This window comes from Podarcis erhardii, assembly GCF_964252035.2.
Source record: "Podarcis erhardii genome assembly, chromosome: 1".
In the NCBI taxonomy this organism is placed as follows: Eukaryota; Metazoa; Chordata; class Lepidosauria; order Squamata; family Lacertidae; genus Podarcis; species Podarcis erhardii.
Window position 1 is genome coordinate 38,349,624 of NC_138497.1, and position 21,201 is coordinate 38,370,824.

Below are 21,201 nucleotides of genomic sequence, written 5' to 3' on the forward strand. Positions count from 1 at the left end.
CTTAATTAAGATTAATGGCAGCTGAGGGATCAGACAACATGCTAACTTGTGGTTAAACTGAAATAACAGTGGGAAGCTTCTGAACTCCTTATGGCTTCTTTGGAGGAGGACAAGGTTGAGGGGAGGACATATAAGCTGTGGCTTATATTTGTAACACAGATTTATTCCTGCATTGCAGGGGGTTGGACTAGATGACCCTTGGGATCCCTTCCAAATCTACAGTTCTGTGATACTAGATGGGGATATGCACTCTGCAAGGCAAGGTTAGAAATCATAATTTCTCCAGAGTGCTAAATATTTTTTCTGTCTGTGGCAGCAAATGGTTTTCTTAAATCTACAATTAGCTAGATGCCTCCAACCTTCATCTCTACCATAAAAGGTAACATTCTTTGAGATGAGTGAATTTTTGCACTTGTTTCTTAGGCTTTTCTGATACAGCATCTCTGATCTGCCAATATCAAGTGCCATAGATTGTCTTGCAGGTGTCACAGCACACCACATTTTGTCTTTGTGAACAACCTTATGTACATAGTCAAATTTATCCTTAACATTGTTCCAGGTAACAGTTGAGATTGGGTTTGTAAGATTTGAGGGCTACCCCTTCCCCACCAGCCTTCAAAGTTCCCAAAAGCACTTCCCATCACTTACCACTTCCCTCTTCATTTTAATGCAGCAGCCTTTTGGAAAGCTACATTTCCCATGGTCCAGTGGCCTTTTGCTGTCCATTTTTTGCTGTCCAGTACATTTTTAACCAGAGTGGCAGGGCAGTTGAGAAAAAAACATTTCCTGTTTACTGCTGCTTGACAGATAATTAAAGGGGAATGGGTATATGTTTTTCAGCAGTGTAGGATGGTTGTGTGTGGGACTGTGAAACTAGCAAGAGTGAGTGGGGGAGATAATACTTCTCTAGTTTGGATTTTCATATAAAGCTGCAAAAAACTTCAGGACTTACTAAGGGCTAAACCTTTACAACACCCTTAAGTTACCGTATTTTTCGCCCCATAGGGCGCACCGGCCCATAGGGCGCACCTAGTTTTTTGGGGGGAAATAAAGAAAAAAAATTATTTTCCCCCCCCAGGTGCGGGGCAGGGGCGGGGGAAGCCCGAGCTTCCCTGACCCCAGGCCCCAGAACAGGCTGCTATCCGCTAGCCATGGGAGAGTTGCGCGGATTCGCGCAGCTCTCCCACAGCTAGCGGAGAGCTGCGCGAAGCCCGAAGCCTGGGGCGCCCCATAGGACGCACACACATTTCCCCTTCATTTTTGGAGGGGAAAAAGTGTGTCCTATAGGGTGAAAAATATGGTAATTAACAAGCCTCAGCTCAGAGAACTTTGCTGCAACACTAACTGTTCATGGACACTGTAGAATTCTGTAGAATACCCACAAATGTAGAATACACCACATACATCCAAAGTCACCTGTTAGATATTTGGTTTGGCAATGCATGTACATTGAATCAGGTAGTGTAGAGGCTGCTGATCCAATATCCAGCATTAGTTTAATAAGCTAAGACTTTCTGGACACTGCTGCAATGCGTGTGTGTGTTTTTGTGTTCATTTTCCTATATATGTAGAGCTGATTATGTCTGTACTTGGAACAATACCACCTTCCACTTGAATTATGTGTAATTGTTGGTTGAGTAGATTGCTCTTCATACCTTAGAAAAGTGGACAAACTTTTAATGGTGATTTCACCAAGCTGTCTTTGCAAGATATCTTGTGTAGTTTCCAAGATGTTACATAGAATCACAATAAAATGCCTATTATTCCTGAGGTTTTAATTTGCTGGGACTGGAGTTTTTCCCTTGCTTTCTCACTAAAAACTAGTTATGTCTCATCATCTTTGGAGCTAACTGCAGAGGCAACCCCCCTTGCATCCTTTATCCAAGCTCATTATTTTGGTTTCTGCCGGAGTGCTCTCAGTTTGGGGTTGCAATGATGATGGTTTCCCTCAGTCTGATCCTGGAAACAAGCATTCTCTTATGCGAGGCATATTTATTTTCTCAAAAATTTGATATCTAATAACTTGCTCTGCATATTTCCAAAGTCAGATTGATAACCAGAGCGCAATAACTTATATTGTTGGTTCCTCTGGTTTCTGTTCACATTGGCAAAATTTATAATGATTAGTTGCTATATTAGTTGCTCTTAGGTGGAATCTACCCACATATAAAAAACACTGTGAAAATGCTTTTTTATTATATATGGAATTCACAGAAGAGGAAGTGTGCACCACTCCTGGAATCCAACCCCTCAAATTAGACATTGTGAAATATGCTAGTAACATTTGTTCTTGCACACTTCCTATGGTTTTTTTTTTTTTTAAAAAAAAGTTGTGACACATGGGTACAGAAATACCTGTACACATTCTCTGAGTAGAAAAAAGCAGGGAAGGAGTGATGGAAGGGAGTGACAAAAAAGGTCCTATGTGTATATTTTGTCAGGTTCTGTCCACTGGTGTGAATACCAAGCGGAAGAATAGTAATGGCTATGACTGTTCCAATTCATACATGTGAACCCTAGTGCGCCAACTGCACATACATAAAAATTAGATCTGAATGGCTAATTAGTATGGTAATTCCTCACTTTTGGCACAAATAAATACTTCAGTGCAGGGACTGCACTGTCATATTGTTATTGTTGTTATTATTAGTTTTGATGTTGTTACATTGTTATTCAAACCTCTCATATTAATGCATTTTGTATTATAGAAGCCACCTTGTGAGGACTATGCCCTTAAAAGGCAGCTTAAAAATCTATATATAAATCAATAAACAAGCTGTGCATTTTTTCTTATACCAGAGACTTGTTTTCAAGCAGATAATTGTCAGACATTCAAATATGTGCACTATAAGCCATTAGATACTCATAGACCTTTCTTTATAGCAAGGGTTGGGAAACTGAACTCCTTTCATCTCTAACCATCGGCCATAGTTGAAGGAAGCTGGAGGCCAACAAGATTTGAAGGGTCACAATCTCCCCACTTCTGTGTGTTTCATCCATTTGCCACAAATGAAATTGTCAGCAAGGCAATACAGGAATCTGTCAGACCTTACACTCTTGGCAGAGTTTGAGTCTCAACAGATGTCGGAGAAATTGGAGTCCTCCATGATTACTATTTCTCTCCTTTTTGAATGTTTGGTACTCTGCTCTAGTAAAGCTATTAATCTGCTCTAGTTCTTTGCTATTTTGTTTAGAGGGCTCTTCACACTCTACCTTGGATTTCACCTTCCTTAAAACTTAAAAGCAATCCATTAATGTTATTACATCACTAGCTAGCCCTTTGCTGATTATTAATGTTATACAGCATTAGTCCCATGATTTAAATCCCAGGTCTGTAAATCTATTTCTCCCAACCATCTACTTCCTTAAAAAAATAAATAAATTACAAGCTCATAAAACTGCCTCTGTCTTCTTATAACTTCTCAGAGCCTTTGGTGAGGAACTGCTGCATTTTTAGAAATAGTCCTTTCTGCCCTTAATAAGATTAAGTAATGTTTGCTGTGAGATTATTCTGCTTACAGGAAACCAGAAGTGAAGGGCAGAAGGTGTTGTATGCATCTTAGAGTGATTCACTGAACAATACAGCAGTTGTTTTGCAGGCTTTGATTATAAAGTTTAATTTGGACTTTACTTTTTGACTAGTTGCTTGAGACAACATTCTCAGAAGGTGGAAGAACCAACAAGGGGATCATCTATCTTGGACCTGGTCCTCACCAATAGGGAGGAACTGATTGATAAAGTAGAAGTACTCTGAAACTTGGGAGAAACTGATCATGTTCTCCTGGGTTTCATGATACAGAGGCAAGGGAAAAATGAGTATAGTCGAACACACACTCTGGACTTACAGAAGGCCAATTTCGAAAAGCTGAAGGAGCTACTGGGTATGAGCCCGTGGTCAGAAATCCTCAAGAAGGATGTGAGTTTTTAAAAGGATAAATATTGAAGACTCAAATGCAGACAATACCACCAAGAAAGAAAAGTGGGAGGCATCTAAGCAAACTGGTGTGGCTGCATAAGGAGTTTACAGATGAACTGAGAGTTAAGAAGGGCATGTATAAGAAATGGAAGAAAGGGGAAATCACAAAGGAGGAGTATGCATAAGTAGCCAACAGCTGCAGGGGGAAAGTCAGGCTTGCTAAAGCTCAGAATGAGCTCAGGCTTGCAAGAGAGGTTAAAAATAATAAAAAAGATTTATTTGGCTATGTCCAAAGTAAGAGGAAGAACAAGCAAGTGGTAGGTCCTCTGTGTGGTGAACACGGGGAAATGCTGTTGCGTGACAGAGAAAAGGCAGAACTACTCAACAGCTACTTTGCATCTGTCTTCACCCAAAAGGAAAGTGATGCCCAACCTGGTGATAACAGATTAAATGATGTAAGGAGGGTGCTGCAGCCCAAGACAGGAAAAGAGGTAGTAAGGGAACCCCTAGCTACTTTCAATGAATTCGGATCTCCAGAGCCTGATGAGCTACATTCAAGAGTCCTAAGGGAGCTCCTCAATGTAATTTCAGAGCCTTTGTCTATTATCTTTGAGAATTCTTGGAGAACAGGTGAGGTCCCTACAGACCGGAGGTGGGCAAATGTTGTCCCAGTCTTCAAAAGGGGGGGGGGGGAGGAAGACTTGGGTAACTACCAACCGGTGAGCTTGACATGGAAACCAGGGAAGGTCCTAGAACAGATAATTCAACAGTCGGTCTGTGAACATTTAAAAAAGGATGCTGTGATTACTAAGACCCAGCATGGATTTCTCAGAAATAAATCATGCTGGACCAATCTGATTTCTTTTTTAGTGGAATTACAAATTTGGTGGATCAGGGAAATGCTGTTGACATAGTCTATCTTGATTTCAGTAAGGCTAGGGACAAATAAATGCAAGGTTCTGCACTTAGGCAGGAAGAACCAGATGTACAAATATAGGATGGGGGACACTTGGCCTACTAGCAGTACATGTCAAAAGGATCTAGGGGTCTTGGTGGACCACAAGCTTAACATGAGTCAACAGTGTGATGCAGCAGCAGCAGCAAAAAATTTAAAAAAGCTAACCCTATTGTAGGCTGCATCAACAGAGGTATGGTGTCCAGATCCAGGGAAGTAATAGTACCGCGCTATTCTGCCTTAGTCAGACCACCCTTGGAATACCATGTTCAATTCTGGGCACCACAATTTAAGAATGATGTTGACAAGCTGGAACGTGTGCAGAGGAGAGCAACCAAGATGATCAAAGGTCTGGAAACTAAGCCTTATGAGGAGTACTTGAAGGAGCTGTGTATGTTTAGCGTGGAAAAGAGGAGACTGAGAGCAGATATGATAGCCGTCTTCAAATATCTCAAGGGCTGTCACATGGAAGAGGGAGCATGCTTGTTTTCTCCTGCTCTGGAGGGTAGGACTTGAAGCATTGGCTTCAAGTTGCAAGAAAGGAGATTTTGTCTAAACATTTGGAAAAACTTTGTGACAGTAAGAGCTGTTCAGCAGTTGAACAGACTCCCACGAGAGGTGGTGGGCTCTCCTTCTTTGGAGGTTTTTAAGCAGAGGTTGGATGGTCATCTGTCACTGATGCTTTAGCTGAGTTTCCTGCATTGCAGGGGGTTGGACTAGATAACCCTTGTGGCCCCTTTCAACTCTAAGATTCTATGATTCTTTGAACTTCATACAAACTGATAGACACTTTTCTTATTTTGCTCTGAGAAGGTAACTTTAAATAAATGATATGAACTAGTGATGAATTTCCACAAAAGATTGCAAATACAGTGAAATCCTTGGTTCTCAAACTTAATCCATTCCGGGAGTCCGTTCAACTCCCCAAACTGTTCAGAAACCAAGGCGTGGCTTCTAATTGGCTGCAGGAGCTTCCTGCACTCAATCAGAAGCCGCGTCAGACATTTGGCTTCCAAAAAACGTTTGCAAACCGGAACACTTCTGGGTTTGCAGCATTTGGGAGCCTTTTTGTTCGGGAACCAAGGCATTCAGGAACTAAGGTACCACGGTAGTTTAATGAAGCAAACATTGGATTTTTTAAGTAGAGAATTTAAATCAAAACAGTGATTATCTTGTTATCATAAATCTCTGCCGCTGATATGTACACCCAGATGCCCCAGCTCTTGAAGTATATCCTAGCTCAGGCTAAAACATTTTGAGCTCTAAACTGTTAGAATAAAAAGGGTAAGGAAGGAGGCTTGTTGTCAGGGCCTGATACAGGTTTATCCTTTTAAAAGAAACAGTTTTCCTTATTTGGAAGAAAAGTATGGTCATCTACAAACTAAATTGAAGCTTCTGAAATAGCTTAAAGGTTTACAGAAGTTCATGACATTTCAAAAGGACCCACCTAAAGGGAATGGGGAATTTTGACTAAAAAGGAGAAAATAAGGACTGTTGGTATGTTTATTGGGAAGAGCAAACACATATGCAATTCAGCAAGGCCACAAAGTGTATGGCTGATAATAAAACAATGCAATTTAAGAACAGGGGATTATTTGTTTTCTTAATCAAAATAAAATGATGAAAATTGTATGCAAAAAGTGAAGCTTACATTTGTTTTAAAATAACATCAAGAATATGTGTAATGCTCAGTAGCAGCTTTGCTTAGTCTTGTTTTCTCTGCTACTTAAGTCATGCAGATACTGTTAACTCTGAGAAGTTGGAGCAGCATGATCTTTATTCTAAAGCAACACATTTTTATGTGCATGTGAAAAGAGTTGGCAAAATAGTTGTTGACTACAAAAAAATGCTGTTTTTAGGAGGTGGTCACATCTGGTTTATTGCTTTCAGTTGAGAATTTCATCTGAAAAGAAATTGGCTGATAACATGTATTCCACAATTACTAATGCTAGACAGGCAGATGTTTTTCTTATTACATAATACTAGGCAGATGTGTATTTTAAAGAAGTTGAAGTTCTCTAAGAAAATAAACTTTACCTTCTAGGCAATAAAACTGAGACTGCCATGTTTGTTTCTATATAGCAAATCTAAATATTGCTGTTTTGGTCAAATTAGGTAAGTAGTAAAAAGGAAAAAAAAAGAGTAGTAACATTTGTATAATCTCCAGGTTAACTTCAATGTATTGAAATAAATTATAGATTTTTTTCAATGTTTATAGAATTTTTTGGAATAAATTGTTGAAGTTAACCCTAGCCCTGTGCCCTTTGAAGAGAGATACAGATCATACAGTATTATGTTTTATTTAGGCCAAATGAGAAACCCATGATTTTCTAGATTTTTAACTGCTGGCTATGCTAGAAGATCATAGGTTTTCCACCTCTCATTTAGTTTGTTAAGACACATTCCCGAAGAGTATGTGTTATCTGTAGAGGAAGGGACAGAGATTTGATGATTTTCAATATTTGAAGTTTCTGCTTAGAGTTTCAGAAATTCATTTATTATGCTGAAGAGCTATGTTTGATTTCGGAATTTTAATGTGTTAAATGTGAGATTTATTTTGTAAAACTAATAAAAAAATATTATTATTATTAAATAGAAAGACATTTATTTATTTATTTATCTAAAATGCCATAAACTTTCATTAATTTATTAAATATAGATTTTGTTCCGTTGCCAATTTAACCCTTATCTTATGCTTGGACAGCTTACTTCAGTAGAAAACACAAAATCTAAAATGTCACGATAAATGTTTCACAATTAAAACCAATATGAACCACAATATATCTTGTCAAGTGTATTTAGATAAGTCCATGGTACATTGTTAGGCAGGTGGTGTTGTGGCCAAGCCTCAGGATCCAGCTAGGGGCAGGAGATTGCCACCCTCCTCTCCAGGACGTGCCCCGTCGATGGCACTGGGAGGAGCCCATCCAGAGGGACGGGCCCCACTGACCAATCAGCACCAGCGGGGGCATATCTGCAGGAAATTTAAACCATGGCACGTCCGGGAGACTGCCCTCTCTCGCCTTTCGCCAGATCTTCTGCCCACCTGCTCTCTTTTTCAGCTTTGCTGCAATACGACCTGGCTATGGACTAATTTTGGCCGCCATATTTTTGGGACCAGGCAGGAATTTTCCAGTTGGCAAATTGGCTCCAGCAATTTGGTTTTCGCCTTCCTCCCAGCAGTCGTCACGACTTTGTGAGGTTAGGCACTGGGTAAGCCTTTCTTTGGATGGAGGGGAGGTTGTAGTCTCCACCTACCCCTCCTTATTAAGGGTATCCTGTTAAAGGGATCCAGGTTTGTGGATTCTGTCCGAGGCCCTGATGTGGGCTAGGACAATACCACTATTCCAACGGGGACCCATTGGGGTACCCCTATTTCATGTATGTCATAGGGGTCTCACTATTGGTCGTTTACCCTTAGTTGGACTCCCTGCAGACAGGCAGGAGTTGGGATATAGTCTGGCTTCACCCAATGCCTAAGCCAAACCGCTCACATCTGTAACCAATAAAGTTGTGGCCTATTTGAACCCATAAACCAAAATCCGCTTGTTTATGTGTTTATTTATCCTCTAGGGAACCAAGGGTCATGGGGCCTTGACACGCAGTGCAAGGGAAAATGCCAGTAAGGAACCAATTAATCTTTACAGAGGCCTATATCAAAAGGAAATATTTTCACCAGCCTTCTAAATGTCACAATGAAAGATTACTGCAGGTAGTTACATAGCAAGGGTGCCACCACTGAAAATACCTTCTTCTTAACACTTTGATTTACCTGTGCATTACTGAAAATCAAGAACAATCCTGGTGGCCTTAGGGATTTAGGGAATGCATAATGGAGAAGGTGATTCTTCAAATTCATTTCCTCATTAAATGTTTCATTATCATTACAGGCAACAATCTGCTTTCTCATATGCCTTCAGTAGTTTCTGAAGTTGCAGCAGCTGTATATAGAGATGGGCTAAAACATATAACTTGCCAATTTGCTGGATTAGATAGCACTTGTCTCTGGAGAACGAGTGCCTGAGGGACAGGAAAGGTAAAATGGTATGGCCCGCCTACATCATACTTTCATGCTGGAAAAGGAAAGAGAGACTTTGCTCAGTATCTTAACTGATGTGGGCAGGGATGAGGATTAGTGGCAGACAGACAGACAGTGGTGGTGTCAGGAACATCAGGGATTTCAGGAGGAACAGCAAGTAGGTCATTAGGAAGGCTAGTGTGCAACAGATTGGCAACTAGAGCAATATCAGGGGAACTACTACAGTAAGACTGTTGAATTAAGTCACATTTTAGAAGGTATTATTTTACATAATATTTTTAAAGAGCAATGTTTTAATTATGTTATCTGCTCATTACTTAAAAATAAAGGTATCAACTTAATAAATACAGTGGTACCTCAGTTTAAGAACAGCCCTGTTTACAAACTATTTGAACTCCGCAAAACCGGAAGTACTGTCCCAGTTTGCGAACTTTACCTTGGTCTAAGAACAGAATCTGAATGGTGGAAGGGCACCGACGGCTGGAGGCCTCATTAGGGAAAGTGTGCCTCAGTTTAAGAACGGTTTTGGTTTAAGAATGGACTTCTGGAACGGATTAAGTTCAGAAACCGAGGTACCACTGTACCTTGTTAGATATTTTGGATTTACATTGAAATCCATATGGCCATACATCATGGTTGTTTCTTGAAAGATTTAGTGGATTCCTCATCTCTTCACTCATCTGTTCTTGTGGGTGGGGGTGGTAATGATGGAGGATGTAAACACTGGGAGAAACGGAAAATGAAGGATTTGCCTATCCCTAGATGGTGATGAATGTGTCCTCCCACACAAATATATTTTGTAATCCTAGCTGTCATTATTATTGTTTATCTTATGCACTTGTGACTCATATTTCTAAAAATCTTCCTGACATTCAGTACATATGTTTGTGATCCAGCCATGGATTTGGTTACTTTCTTATTGTATATAAGTGATCCTTCATCAAACTTTTCTGAGAAGGTGGTATATTCTGAATAGAACACAAAATTTTGAATAAAAAGACAAAACCTTGCCCAATATTTGTGTTACCATGTTATTTGTCTTTTTGAGTTAAATCCCACTCTTGTGGTTTCGTAACATGCTGGCATAGAAAAATGTTCTGCATAAAGGAGGGGTAACTGTCTATGTTTAAAACTAGCTGTACAGTGGTGCCCCGCAAGACGAATGCCTCGCAAGACGGAAAGCTCGCTAGACGAAAGAGTTTTCCATTTTGGAGGTGCTTCGCAAAACGAATTTCCTATGGGCTTGCTTCGCAAGACGAAAATGTCTTGTGAGTTCCTGCGGGGGTTTTTTCCTCCCCCCCCCCTTTTCTAAGCCGATAAGCCACTTATCCGCTAAGCCGCTAAAAGCCGCTAAACCGCTAATAGCGCTAATCCGCTAAGCTGTCAATGGGCTTGCTTCGCAAGACGAAAAAACGCTAGACGAAGAGACTCGCGGAACGGATTCTTTTCGTCTTGCGAGGCACCACTGTAATGACAAGAGAGTAATATACTGTCAGGAGCCAGAGTCACGAATAGGTCAGCAATAAAAGATACTGGTGTCAGTGAAGTCAACTCATGTAAAAACACGCTGATTCCCAGACCGTCCACGGGCTGGATTTAGAAGGCGATTGGGCCGGATCCGGCCCCCCGGGCCTTAGTTTGCCTACCCACGACATATGCAGTGGGGAGGATAGGGAAATGGGAACAACAACAGTAATCAATTCTACTCATATCTTCTCTTCCCAACTCCAGATATATTTTCCTGTGCAAATTAATGATTAAGCTTAGATACTGTTCCACCAGTGGCAGCACGCTTTAAGTAGAGGTGTGCTCACAGAATGTTGCCACTATTGAAATGGGAGAGGGCAACTTTTGTCTATTTCTATTCCTCATGCAACCCCTTCTGCCCTAACCTACAAATCTTATCAGGAGGACTGGGTAATACTCTGGAACAGAGTGAAGACTTCAGGGAGGATATTATCTTCCCTTTTTCATTGGAAATATCTCCTCTCCCCTCTTTCCACCAGTAGAATCTCAACTGAATTGAAAGCCTTCTGTCAGAGAAAGGATTCAAGCCCAAGTCCTTTCTGCTGTACTCCTAGCTAACCAGGCCTGGTGGCTATCTAAGCAATAATTGCTTTTGCCCCAGGAGAATATACTGACTGACATCATAGATGTGACTTGAGGCTGCAAATTCCCTTCAGCACACAGATCGCTGGCCTTTTCTTTCACACTCCTCTCCTGGTCATAGCCCATCTGGTTGCAAATAGCAGTAGAATAAGTACTGCAAAAACAGCACATAGTCTTGTGATACCATGCATAACATAATGTAGTGTGATTAACTTTAATGAACTAGAATCTACTTTTGTCTGCTGCATGAAATGTTATCCTCATTTGGCAGGGGTGTGTGTAATAGATCTACACCCCTATAATGAAAGAAAAGGGATAGCTCAAAATATTAATAGGAGCCTAGTCCAGTGTCGATGCCCATTTCTTATCTACTCTCTTTTCCTTCTATTTAATCTTCTTGTATATGCAAAATGAGTAAAACTTTTTGACTTGAATCCTAAGTAAACTTCCGCAAGTGGAAGGGCACATTCCATTCATGGATGGGACTTAAGATAGTCTGGAGGATCCAAACCGTAGAAGGGTAGAAAACAATTTTGAAGCTGCTTGTTCTGCCTCTTAGACTGCTGGAGAGGTCTCTGAATCCTCTAGAACATAATTTTTTGGGGGGAGGGGCACAAAAGGCCCAAGGAAAAGGGGTGACGCCAGTAAGCATATGCACCCACTTGCAAACATCACTTGAGTGGAACTCTATTCAGTAAAAACGAACTTGGGATTTTTCTTTTCCTGCTGAAGTCATCTTAGATAAAGAAACTGGCTCAAATTCCCCTCCTCCTTTTAAAATAGATATTCAAGGAGCTAGTGAGAGTGAATTCCTCTGAGGAAAATAGCTGATGTGTGAAAAGCATTGGAAATTAATCTAGAAGATTAAAATCCAGTTTCAATAAATTGTTTTCTTGTACCAATTGGCTTTTCTCATTTTCTTTCTTTCTGTTTTGTGACATGACCCTCCTCATTATAAGACAGCCCTCAAACAGGTGAGTAGCAGACATATCGTTTGTCAGTAGGAAAGCATTAAGCTTTTGATTATGATAAAAATATGATCATGTCTTTACATGAACAAAACTATTCTAAGACACACTTTGAGCTTAAAACAATAAATCCTTAGCCTGTGAATTTCAGCATTGGTTTTGTCACATAGTTTGTGATAGTATTTCTAATAAATTCTGTGAGAATGCTTCCAAATGTTACCTTTTAAAATAACTCTGCATTTCACTGTCTAACACACACACACACACACACACACACACACACACACACACACACACAAATACACTCTTTGCAAACACTATGTTGCACCCATTCATTGTTCAGTAGCAGTTGCATTTTCTTGTATTTATGCTGCCTGCATGCCTTGGTTGTTTCCATGGCAACCACTTCTTATTCTTCGTTTGTACTGAACCAGACAGTACTCTTAGCAGATTCTTTATTTTTAATCATTGTGATTTTATAATAGTGTTCCAGTTTTATCTTAAATTGTTATTTACTTCTGCTTGCAATCAGAGGATGCTGCTCAAATAGCTGATTTTTAATCTGGACACATGTGATGTGTAAATCCATCACTTACCATATGACTTTCATTGAGGTCTACAGATCCTTAAATATGTTGTGATATATGAATGCACTACTAAACAATATTACAGAATGCTTGCACATTAGTATCTTGTAGGTAATCTCAATTAAATATCCTGTTAGAGGCGATACTGAAGATAATTCAGAATTTAATTCATAATACCTTTTGGAACAATCCCAATCCCCATTCTGCATTGCTGGTAGGGAGGGGAGTAGTTATTGGTGGGGCTTACAATCTGTGAACTGCCCTGTGATCTTTGGATGAAGGGTGGTATACTAAGTAAGTAAGTAAGTAAGTAAGTAAGTAAGTAAGTAAGTAAGTAACATGCTTAAGATTGCACTGTATGGTGCTTTTAAAAACTTTTGTCAGTACTTGGTAGTAGATAATGCAATGGGGGGATGAATGTAATTTGGAAAAAAATAAAATGTGCTTGCATTTAGGGTGGTCAGTTATGCCACCCTAGAGGAGGACTAAAAGGGATACCAATTTGTCTATTATAATTTATATTTATAGTTGCAAATTTAGATATACAATACAACTCACCATAGTGAGGAAGGCACCAGATGACTTGTGTGTCTGACAGTTGATAGGCAACTTCAGTGCTCCTGTGCTCCCTTTTTATGGTTCCTTATCCTTAAACTGAGCAGCCCTCAAACAGAGGACACCTTCAAATAGACGACTGTCCTCTGGCAGCTCTTCAAATAGTGGACTGTTTTGTGCAAAATATGACACATGGCCAGCCTTATTGTATTTAGTATCTGCGTGACATGTTCTTTCTAATTTGTATGTTAGTGAAGCAGAGAAAGCTGAACCAGCTCCATTACTTGGCATACTTTTTTTCTGAAATAAATATACATATAGAGGACCCCAAATTTCTCACATTTGTGTCTACTTGACACACCCACAGATGTGGTGACAAGTGTTCACTGACATTTGCAACAGAAGCCTCACTTTATGCATTAGAAAGGGAAACCCTCCCCTCATGCTGTCACAAGATACCTTTGCATTCTGGGCAGCAGTGTATAGAAACAGTATTGGAAAAATCAACCTGGGAAGTCACCTGGTGATGAGTCAGTGTAAAGAACTCATTTTCCCCACTACAGTAGGCAGCATCCAAATGACATTTCAATGGCTTATATTGTAATGTTCTAATAGAATCCTTTATATTACATTTCCACATGTGAAATGTAGTGAAGCTTTGAGCATTTTCACGTAGTTCCACTTGAGAGCTGCATTTATGGTGGATTTGTTTTGGGCATTTCCAGTGGTAAATTATATATTTATTTATTTATTTGGTTGGTTGGTTGGTTGTTTATACCGCGCACATTGGGCTGGGTTTCCCCAGCCAGTCTGGGCGGCTTCCAACAAAACATTAAAAATACATTAAAACAGCAGTCATTAAAAACTTCCCTAAACAGGGCTGCCTTCAGATGTCTTCTAAAAGTCAGATAGTTCTTTATTTCCTTGACATCTGATGGGAGGGCGTTCCACAGGGCAGGTGCCACAACTGAGAAGGCCCTCCTCCTGGTTCCCTGTAACTTTGCTTCTTGCAGTGAAGGAACCGCCAGAAGGCCCTCGGCGCTGGACCTCAGTGTCCGGGCTGAACGATGGGGGTGGAGACGCTCCTTCAAGTATACTGGGCCAAGGCCATTTAGGACTTTAGAGGTCAGCACCAACACTTTGAATTGTGCTCGGAAACGTACTGGGAGCCAATGTAGGTCTTTCAAGACCAATGTTATGTGGTCTCGGCGGGCACTCCCAGTCACCAGTCTAGCTGCCGCATTTTGGATTAGTTGTAGTTTCCGGGTCACCTTCAAAGGTAGCCCCATGTAGAGCGCATTGCAGTAGTCCAAGCGGGAGATAACCAGAGCATGCACCACTATGGCAAGACAGTCCACAGGCAGGTAGAGTCTCAGCCTGTGTACCAGATGGAGCTGGTAGACAGCTGCCCTGGACACAGAATTAACCTGTGACTCCATGGACAGCTGTGAGTCCGAAATGACTCCCAGGCTACGCAGCTGGTCATTCAGGGGCACAGTCTACCCCATTCAGGACCAGGGAGTCCTCCACACCCACCCGCCCCGTTCCCCAGAAACAATACTTCTGTCTTGTCAGGATTCAACCTCAATCCGTTAGCCGCCAGCCATCCTCCAACCTCAGTCCTAGAGATTATATAGCGAAGTGAAGCTTGATCAGTGCCTAGATGGGAGATGACTGGGGTGTCCATATAAGTTTAGGAGAGGGTATTAGGTTATAAGTAGAATTTAATACCAAATGAAATGAAACAGCTTTGGGTAGCAAATGAAATCAGAATTTGGCTGTTTTCCTTTAGCAAGCCATTCAATTACACTTTCTCCCAAGTTATTTATTTGGGAAATTTTGACATTATTTAAGGAGTAATGAGGTCTCAAAACTTGATCTGTGCCAAAAAGGATTGTAGTTGCTGCTTGTTCCCAAATGCTGCTAATGGAATGATTCATTTATAGAGATGTTGCCCAAAGTTCATATTCCTTGGCTTAAAATATGAACCTCAGTGACTGATGAGGCAAATACTAGGCAAATATTACACCCTCCCACCTTCACCTGCTTGCTTTGATGCTGCTCCCACAGTAAATGGTAGGGCTCTCATTTTCTAGTGCTCCATGAGGTTAACTCATTGTCGTAGCAGCACCAAGGATGTTTAGCTCCTTTTGTGAGCAGAGCAATGACATCAAGGTAAACAGGTTGAAGGGAAAAGGGAATGAGATATGTGAGACCTTTTGGAGAGGCTCACAGTCACAAGAGGGAGCAGAACCAATTTGGCTTCCTAATCAGGGGTATGACAGGATTCAGATTTGAATAAGTTTGGAGTAAGATAACCTATTTCCTCTTTTGAGGCACGGAATTATAAGCCATTTCAGGGAGAACATGGGGAGTGGGCTTTGATCGATATTCATTTTTACAAGATGCATGTCACTCTGATGGTTTCTGTTTACAGTTGTTGAGATTTTTGGTATTTATTTCTACACTTTCTCAACAGACTGTATAACAATGAGAGATAATGGGCAATGTTTATTTTTAGAGCATTTTTTTTAATTGGGTATGTATAAGCTTCAGGACCAGCACAGCAGTGATACTCCTAATTATATGATTAATTACAGTGACACATTTTTACAGCCTACATTTTTGCTTTGCAACCAAAAGCATAGCATTTTAAAGGTCACCTTCTGGTCAAAAAGCCACAACAAAGTAAACGGTAGTTTGCAGCCAACTACAATTTTTGACTATAGAGCACAATTTTCTATTTTGAAAAAGGAACAAAGTGTTTGTTCTAAAACCGTACTTCTATTAAAAGTTACAACTCAGTTCTTCAAAAGGTTTTGGAACACAAAGTAAATCTGAAAATAGTTTGGCATCTTCTCCAACTTCAATTTCTTTTTTTAAATGATTGGTTGGGAATTTATTCTGAACCAGTGTTTGAAACTCTCATTGTTCTAGGTGCATTTTTCATTAGCAAGAGCAGTTTCTGAGCTCTGGACGCCTAAGATTTCAGATTAAAACTGTGGAGTGGAAGGAAAGGAGGACCTTTTTCTGCCTCCCCATTTCCAGCTTATCTCTGAAGAATGAAAAAGAGACCATCTTAAGAATATTAGGGGGGTGGGCAGGGGAAGGACTAGATCATGTGAAAAATGAACATAATATTTTAGCTGCAGTTTCATTCACTCCCCCCTTTGTATTCTTGTTATAAAAAACCCGCACCTAGACTTTCTGTTGTTTCGCCCATAAACCTAGGTTTAAGGTGCCATTTAGCTCCTAGCTTTCATATCTCAGTTTCTAACACTGTTCCGAACTATTCAAAAAATGCTTTGTTGCTGATCAGAAATGTGTATATCTTGGTTCTGAGTATAGCTATGCATATTTATTGTTTATCTTGTTATTCTAGAATTTCAGTATGTTAGGATGCTCACATATTATTTTAGTAAACCAAGTTATACTGGACATTCAGCTTCTCCCACTTTTCAATGTGCCTTTAGTGCATAGCTGTCTGCACTCAGCTTTTCCTTGCCTCTGTATCATGAAACCCAGGAGGACATGATCATTTCCTCCCAAGTTTCCAAGTACTTCCACTTCCTCAATCAGTTCCTCCCTGCTAGTGAGGACCAGGTCCAATGTAGATGATGCCCTTGTTGCTTCTTCCACCTACTGGGAATTGAAATTGTCAGCAAGACAATGGAGGAATTTGTTGGGCCTTAAATTCTTGGCAGAGTTGGAGTTCCAACAGATGATAGGGTAGTTGAAGTCTTCCATGACTGCTATATCTCTCCTTTTTGTAATGTTTGTTAATCTGCTCTAGTAAGACATCATCCAAGTCTTCAGTCTGGCTTGGTGGTCTTTAGCAGACACACATAGTAAGGTCACTGCTGCCTCTCTCTCCTACAATTTCTACCCATATACTCTCAATCTGCCTTCCATGCGCCAGGTCATGGTTCTCTTCACAAGTGTGCACACCCTTTAAAATCAGTGGTTTTACTTTATGAGTCAGCTCCTGAATTTGCTTGCTTCCCTCTGCTTTTCCCTTTTCCTTTTGTTTCAGGTCATTTTCTTATAATCCCTTGATGAGTGGTTGACTTGTTTTTAGTTTCTGAACATTATTTAGAATGTTAGATGCTTTCTAAATGATAAATTTAATGCAGTAATTTTAGAAGTTCATCAAATAAACTTTTCAAAGTTACATTTTTCTGTCTTGATTGTTTATCACTGAACAGCTGCATCTCCAGTAATACAACCTTAAAGTCCCATAGTCCCAAATGTTTTGTGTTACGTAGCACACAGATACGAAAACATAGAAAGCTTCATTCTGTTTTAGGACATCCAAACCATGTAACATGTGGAAGTACTAAAATAAGAAGTAATATGAAATGTACTATTGTAAAACATTGAATTATAGGCGAAAAATTTAGTAATGTTAATTATGGGTTGTGGGAAACTGTGATGCAGTAAACAATAAGAAAGAAGGGCGGTGTATAACCGATAAGCAGTTCTTCCTCAACATTTAGTAGTTTTGATTCTGAGGATGGTGGAAGTAACACTTTGTTGACACAGTAATTAATTACAATGTTGTCATATTCTGTGTAAGGTTCTGCCTTCAGTGTACAAAAAGCCTGGTCCTAATGTTGTTTGTAAATATTTTTAAACGTGCTCATAAGTCCCTTTTGTGTGCTGCCGTTTTTATTTCAGGTTTTTAAACACACCCCCTCGCTTTGGAGGCATGCTAAAATAATGATTAATTTTCCTTTTGTGGAGTCTAATGTCTGGTGGGCTGTGGGTAGGGGTGGAATCACAGGATCTTGCATATGAGAGACTTATTTCCTGAGGGGTCTAGGTTCTAGTACAGTGGTGCCTCGCAAGACGAAAAGAATCCGTTCCACGAGTCTCTTCATCTTGCGGTTTTTTCGTCTTGCAAAGCAACCCTATTAGCGGCTTAGCGCTATTAGTGGCAAAGCGGCTTAGCGGCTTAGAAAAAGGGGGGGAAAGCGGAAAAAATCGCAAGACTCGCAAGACGTTTTCGGCTTGCAAAGCAAGCCCATAGAGAAATTCGTCTTGCGAAGCGCCTCGAAAAACGGAAAACCCTTTCGTCTAGCGGGTTTTTCGTCTTGCGAGGCATTTGTCTTGTGGGGCACCACTGTACATTCTAGCCTTCAGTCTAGAACAGTGGTTTCCAATTGATGGTCCGTGGACCCCAGGGGGTCTGCATAACCCACCCTGTGGGTCTGTGGCAACATGCATGTAGCAAAAACTACCAGAGAAATATAAAACATTTCAAAAGTAGGGGGGCATGTCTTGGCTTTTGTAAAACAGGGGGTCTACAGTACTTACCGGTAGCTAATTGGGAATACTTGGTCATGAGAGGGTCATGCCAACCTTACATGCCTAGGGTGACAAAAGTGAGTTTCAGTTGGGTGTGTGTATATTTGGGGCTCACATTTTAATTGTAGAGTGATGTCCTGAAAATGCAAACCATTGTATATGTGAACAGCTTTGTGATTGTTTTAAAATTGCTTGCCTATTCAGAAAACATTGGCTGTGCTCTGTTATATCAGATGCAGTCAAATCTGAATGGCTGCACCATGTTTTGATAACCCTATTCACTAAAATTTATGATTAGTTGGGATTATATACATGATTCATCCAGAAAACGTTCCCCTCAGTCTCGGTTGATTTTATTTGCCAATCTGCCTATGTAATGTCATTTTGTTTGCTATGTGGTCCCAGATTGGATGATAGTGTTCATCTGACAAATTTAGGAAGACAACAAGACCATGACATCCGCTGCTGCATGGGCAGAGTTCCCTTACTCTCCTCCTCCCCCAGCTCCCCTCCCAAACTGTTCTGATAGTGTCTCAGCCCTGTTTGCCAGATGTACAAAACATATGAGTCAGAAAATAGTTTTTTAAAAAATGTGAGATTGGTATTTGACACACTTGTTTCACCAGAAGAAATACTTTTTGGTAGACAACAGAACTTCTCCCTCTCCTCCCACTCACCACACATCCCCTAATCTGTTCTGGTATTTTCCCCAACCATCCAGAGCAGATTTGGTGAGCATGTGGGGCACAGTCAGGCAATGGGGGAGAGTCAGTGGGGTGGGGGAAAGTTACGTTGCACAAATGCAAATCCTTGTACTAATGGAACAAGTGGATTTGATACTGTCCTGAGTGTTCTAGTAACTAATGTAGGGGAAACAAGCTATGTAGGGTATATGTAGTGTTCTAGTAACTAATGTAGGGGAAACAAGCTATGGCATAACAGATGGAATGCCAAATATCCAAGTTAAAACTGAAGATTTCACTTTACTCAGCCAGTTAATATGTGGAAACCACATCTAGAAGCAAAGAAGGTTGCTTACCTGCTCACAGATGAGTAATCAAAGTGTTTGTCACATTTGTTTGTTCCTTTCTAACTTACCCAGTTTCCTCCACGCTTAATAGCTGGGCTGTCAAAGGGAGCAGACATTCCTCAAGGGAAAGATAATAGTCCAGCCTTCTTTCTCCTTCCTACTATGTTTTCAATTAAATTGTGAAAAGCCTTTATTACCTGAAGGGACTTGGGTATCCCACTCCTATGTCTGATGTCACTAGATGTTCTGAATGATATATTGTCTGGAAGGTGTGGAGTTCTGTTCTGCTTACTCAGGTGGAAGGTGTTTTACCTTAAAGAGAAATCTAAGTGCAAGATGAGAGAAACTTTTGTCTGGAACTGGTCTGATGCATTCTTAACAGAATTAAAGAAGAACAGCTGAAAATTCCTTGAGTGACACCCTCCACTTGAACTGTGGTAGCTGTAGGTTTTCAAGCTTTAATTGCCTTTCTGCACCTTTAAGTGAAGCAGTGTATCCTGCCAACTAAATCAATTAGTCAGTTTGTATTGTTATTTTATAGTGTTCTCTGGTAATTATTCTTTTTAATTAAATTACATATTTTTATCCTATTTTATGGTCCTATGTTAATGGTGAGTCAGCAGAATCACATTCCTCCGTTATTATGAGAAACTGGAGTAGACAGTAGATTCTACAGATTATTATTATTACATTTCTATCCCTCTTTTCCTCCAAGGAACTCAAAAGTGGTGTACATTATTCTCCCTCTTCTCATTTTAACCTCAGAACAATCCTGTGAAGTAAGTTAGGCTGAGAGATTATGACTGGATGCTTTATTTGCTGAATTTCTTCTCTTTTCATTGCAGCCTTGAAAGCTATGCTTCCCAGTTGACCTTAAAAACAAGCCATCTTGATCCTTTAACAACCATATAATGTGCAGAAATCAGTTTGTGTGGTTATAGGGAATGAGAACCAACATGAACCCCTGTTAATATCATCCAATGAACCATTTTTTACAAGCAGGCAAGCAGAAACAGCCAGTATAAGTTGTCGATCTCATTAAAGACACAGGAACCAGGTGAAGAAAAAAGGTGGAACCCTTTTTCGTAACTTTATTTCACTTTATAAATTATCTGTTCAATGGGCACAATATAAGTTGCATGTTAATTCCTACCACTCCAAATGGTGAGAAATTTATTAGTAATGAGGGTATTTCTCACTTTCTTATTTTTTGTTTGTTTTTTGTTTAGAGCATATGTACTGTTCTCTTCAGCCAAAAAGTCTCCCGGAGTGGTTTACTCTATTTAAATAAGTAAAACAAGACAGTCCCTGCCTACAGGTTTACAATCTAAAAGTTAAATACAGGCGACTCCCCACTTACGGAGGAGTTATGTTCTGGGTCTCCTAATAATAATAATAATAATAATAATAATAATAATAATAATAATAATTTTTATTTCTACCCCGCCCTTCCCAGCCAAGGCCGGGCTCAGAGCGGATAAGTGAAATTGTGTAAAGTGGGGAGCATCCTCTTAACACCCTTTAAATGCCCTGTCTGCCACTCTCTCTTCAGACCATAGCAAAATACTTTATCCAAAAATATCCACAACTAGAATTGAAGCTCTGGAGCGGGCTGTAGGATGTGCAGGAAAATGGCTGCTGCTGCTGCTGCACTACCCCACACATCAGTTGTTAGGTGGGGAGGCTGAGCAGCATAAGCAAAGCCCCATTGTGCTTCTGGTCTCTTTGGGGCTTC

General features: G+C 40.3%; 1 protein-coding gene across 5 annotated transcripts in view; it reads left to right on the forward strand.

Moving 5' to 3' along the window:
• The window catches only part of NOVA1 (NOVA alternative splicing regulator 1), a 148,437-nt gene that overhangs the window by 59,716 nt on the left and 67,520 nt on the right, over positions 1-21,201 (forward strand). The gene's annotated exons all lie outside the window — the stretch shown is intronic.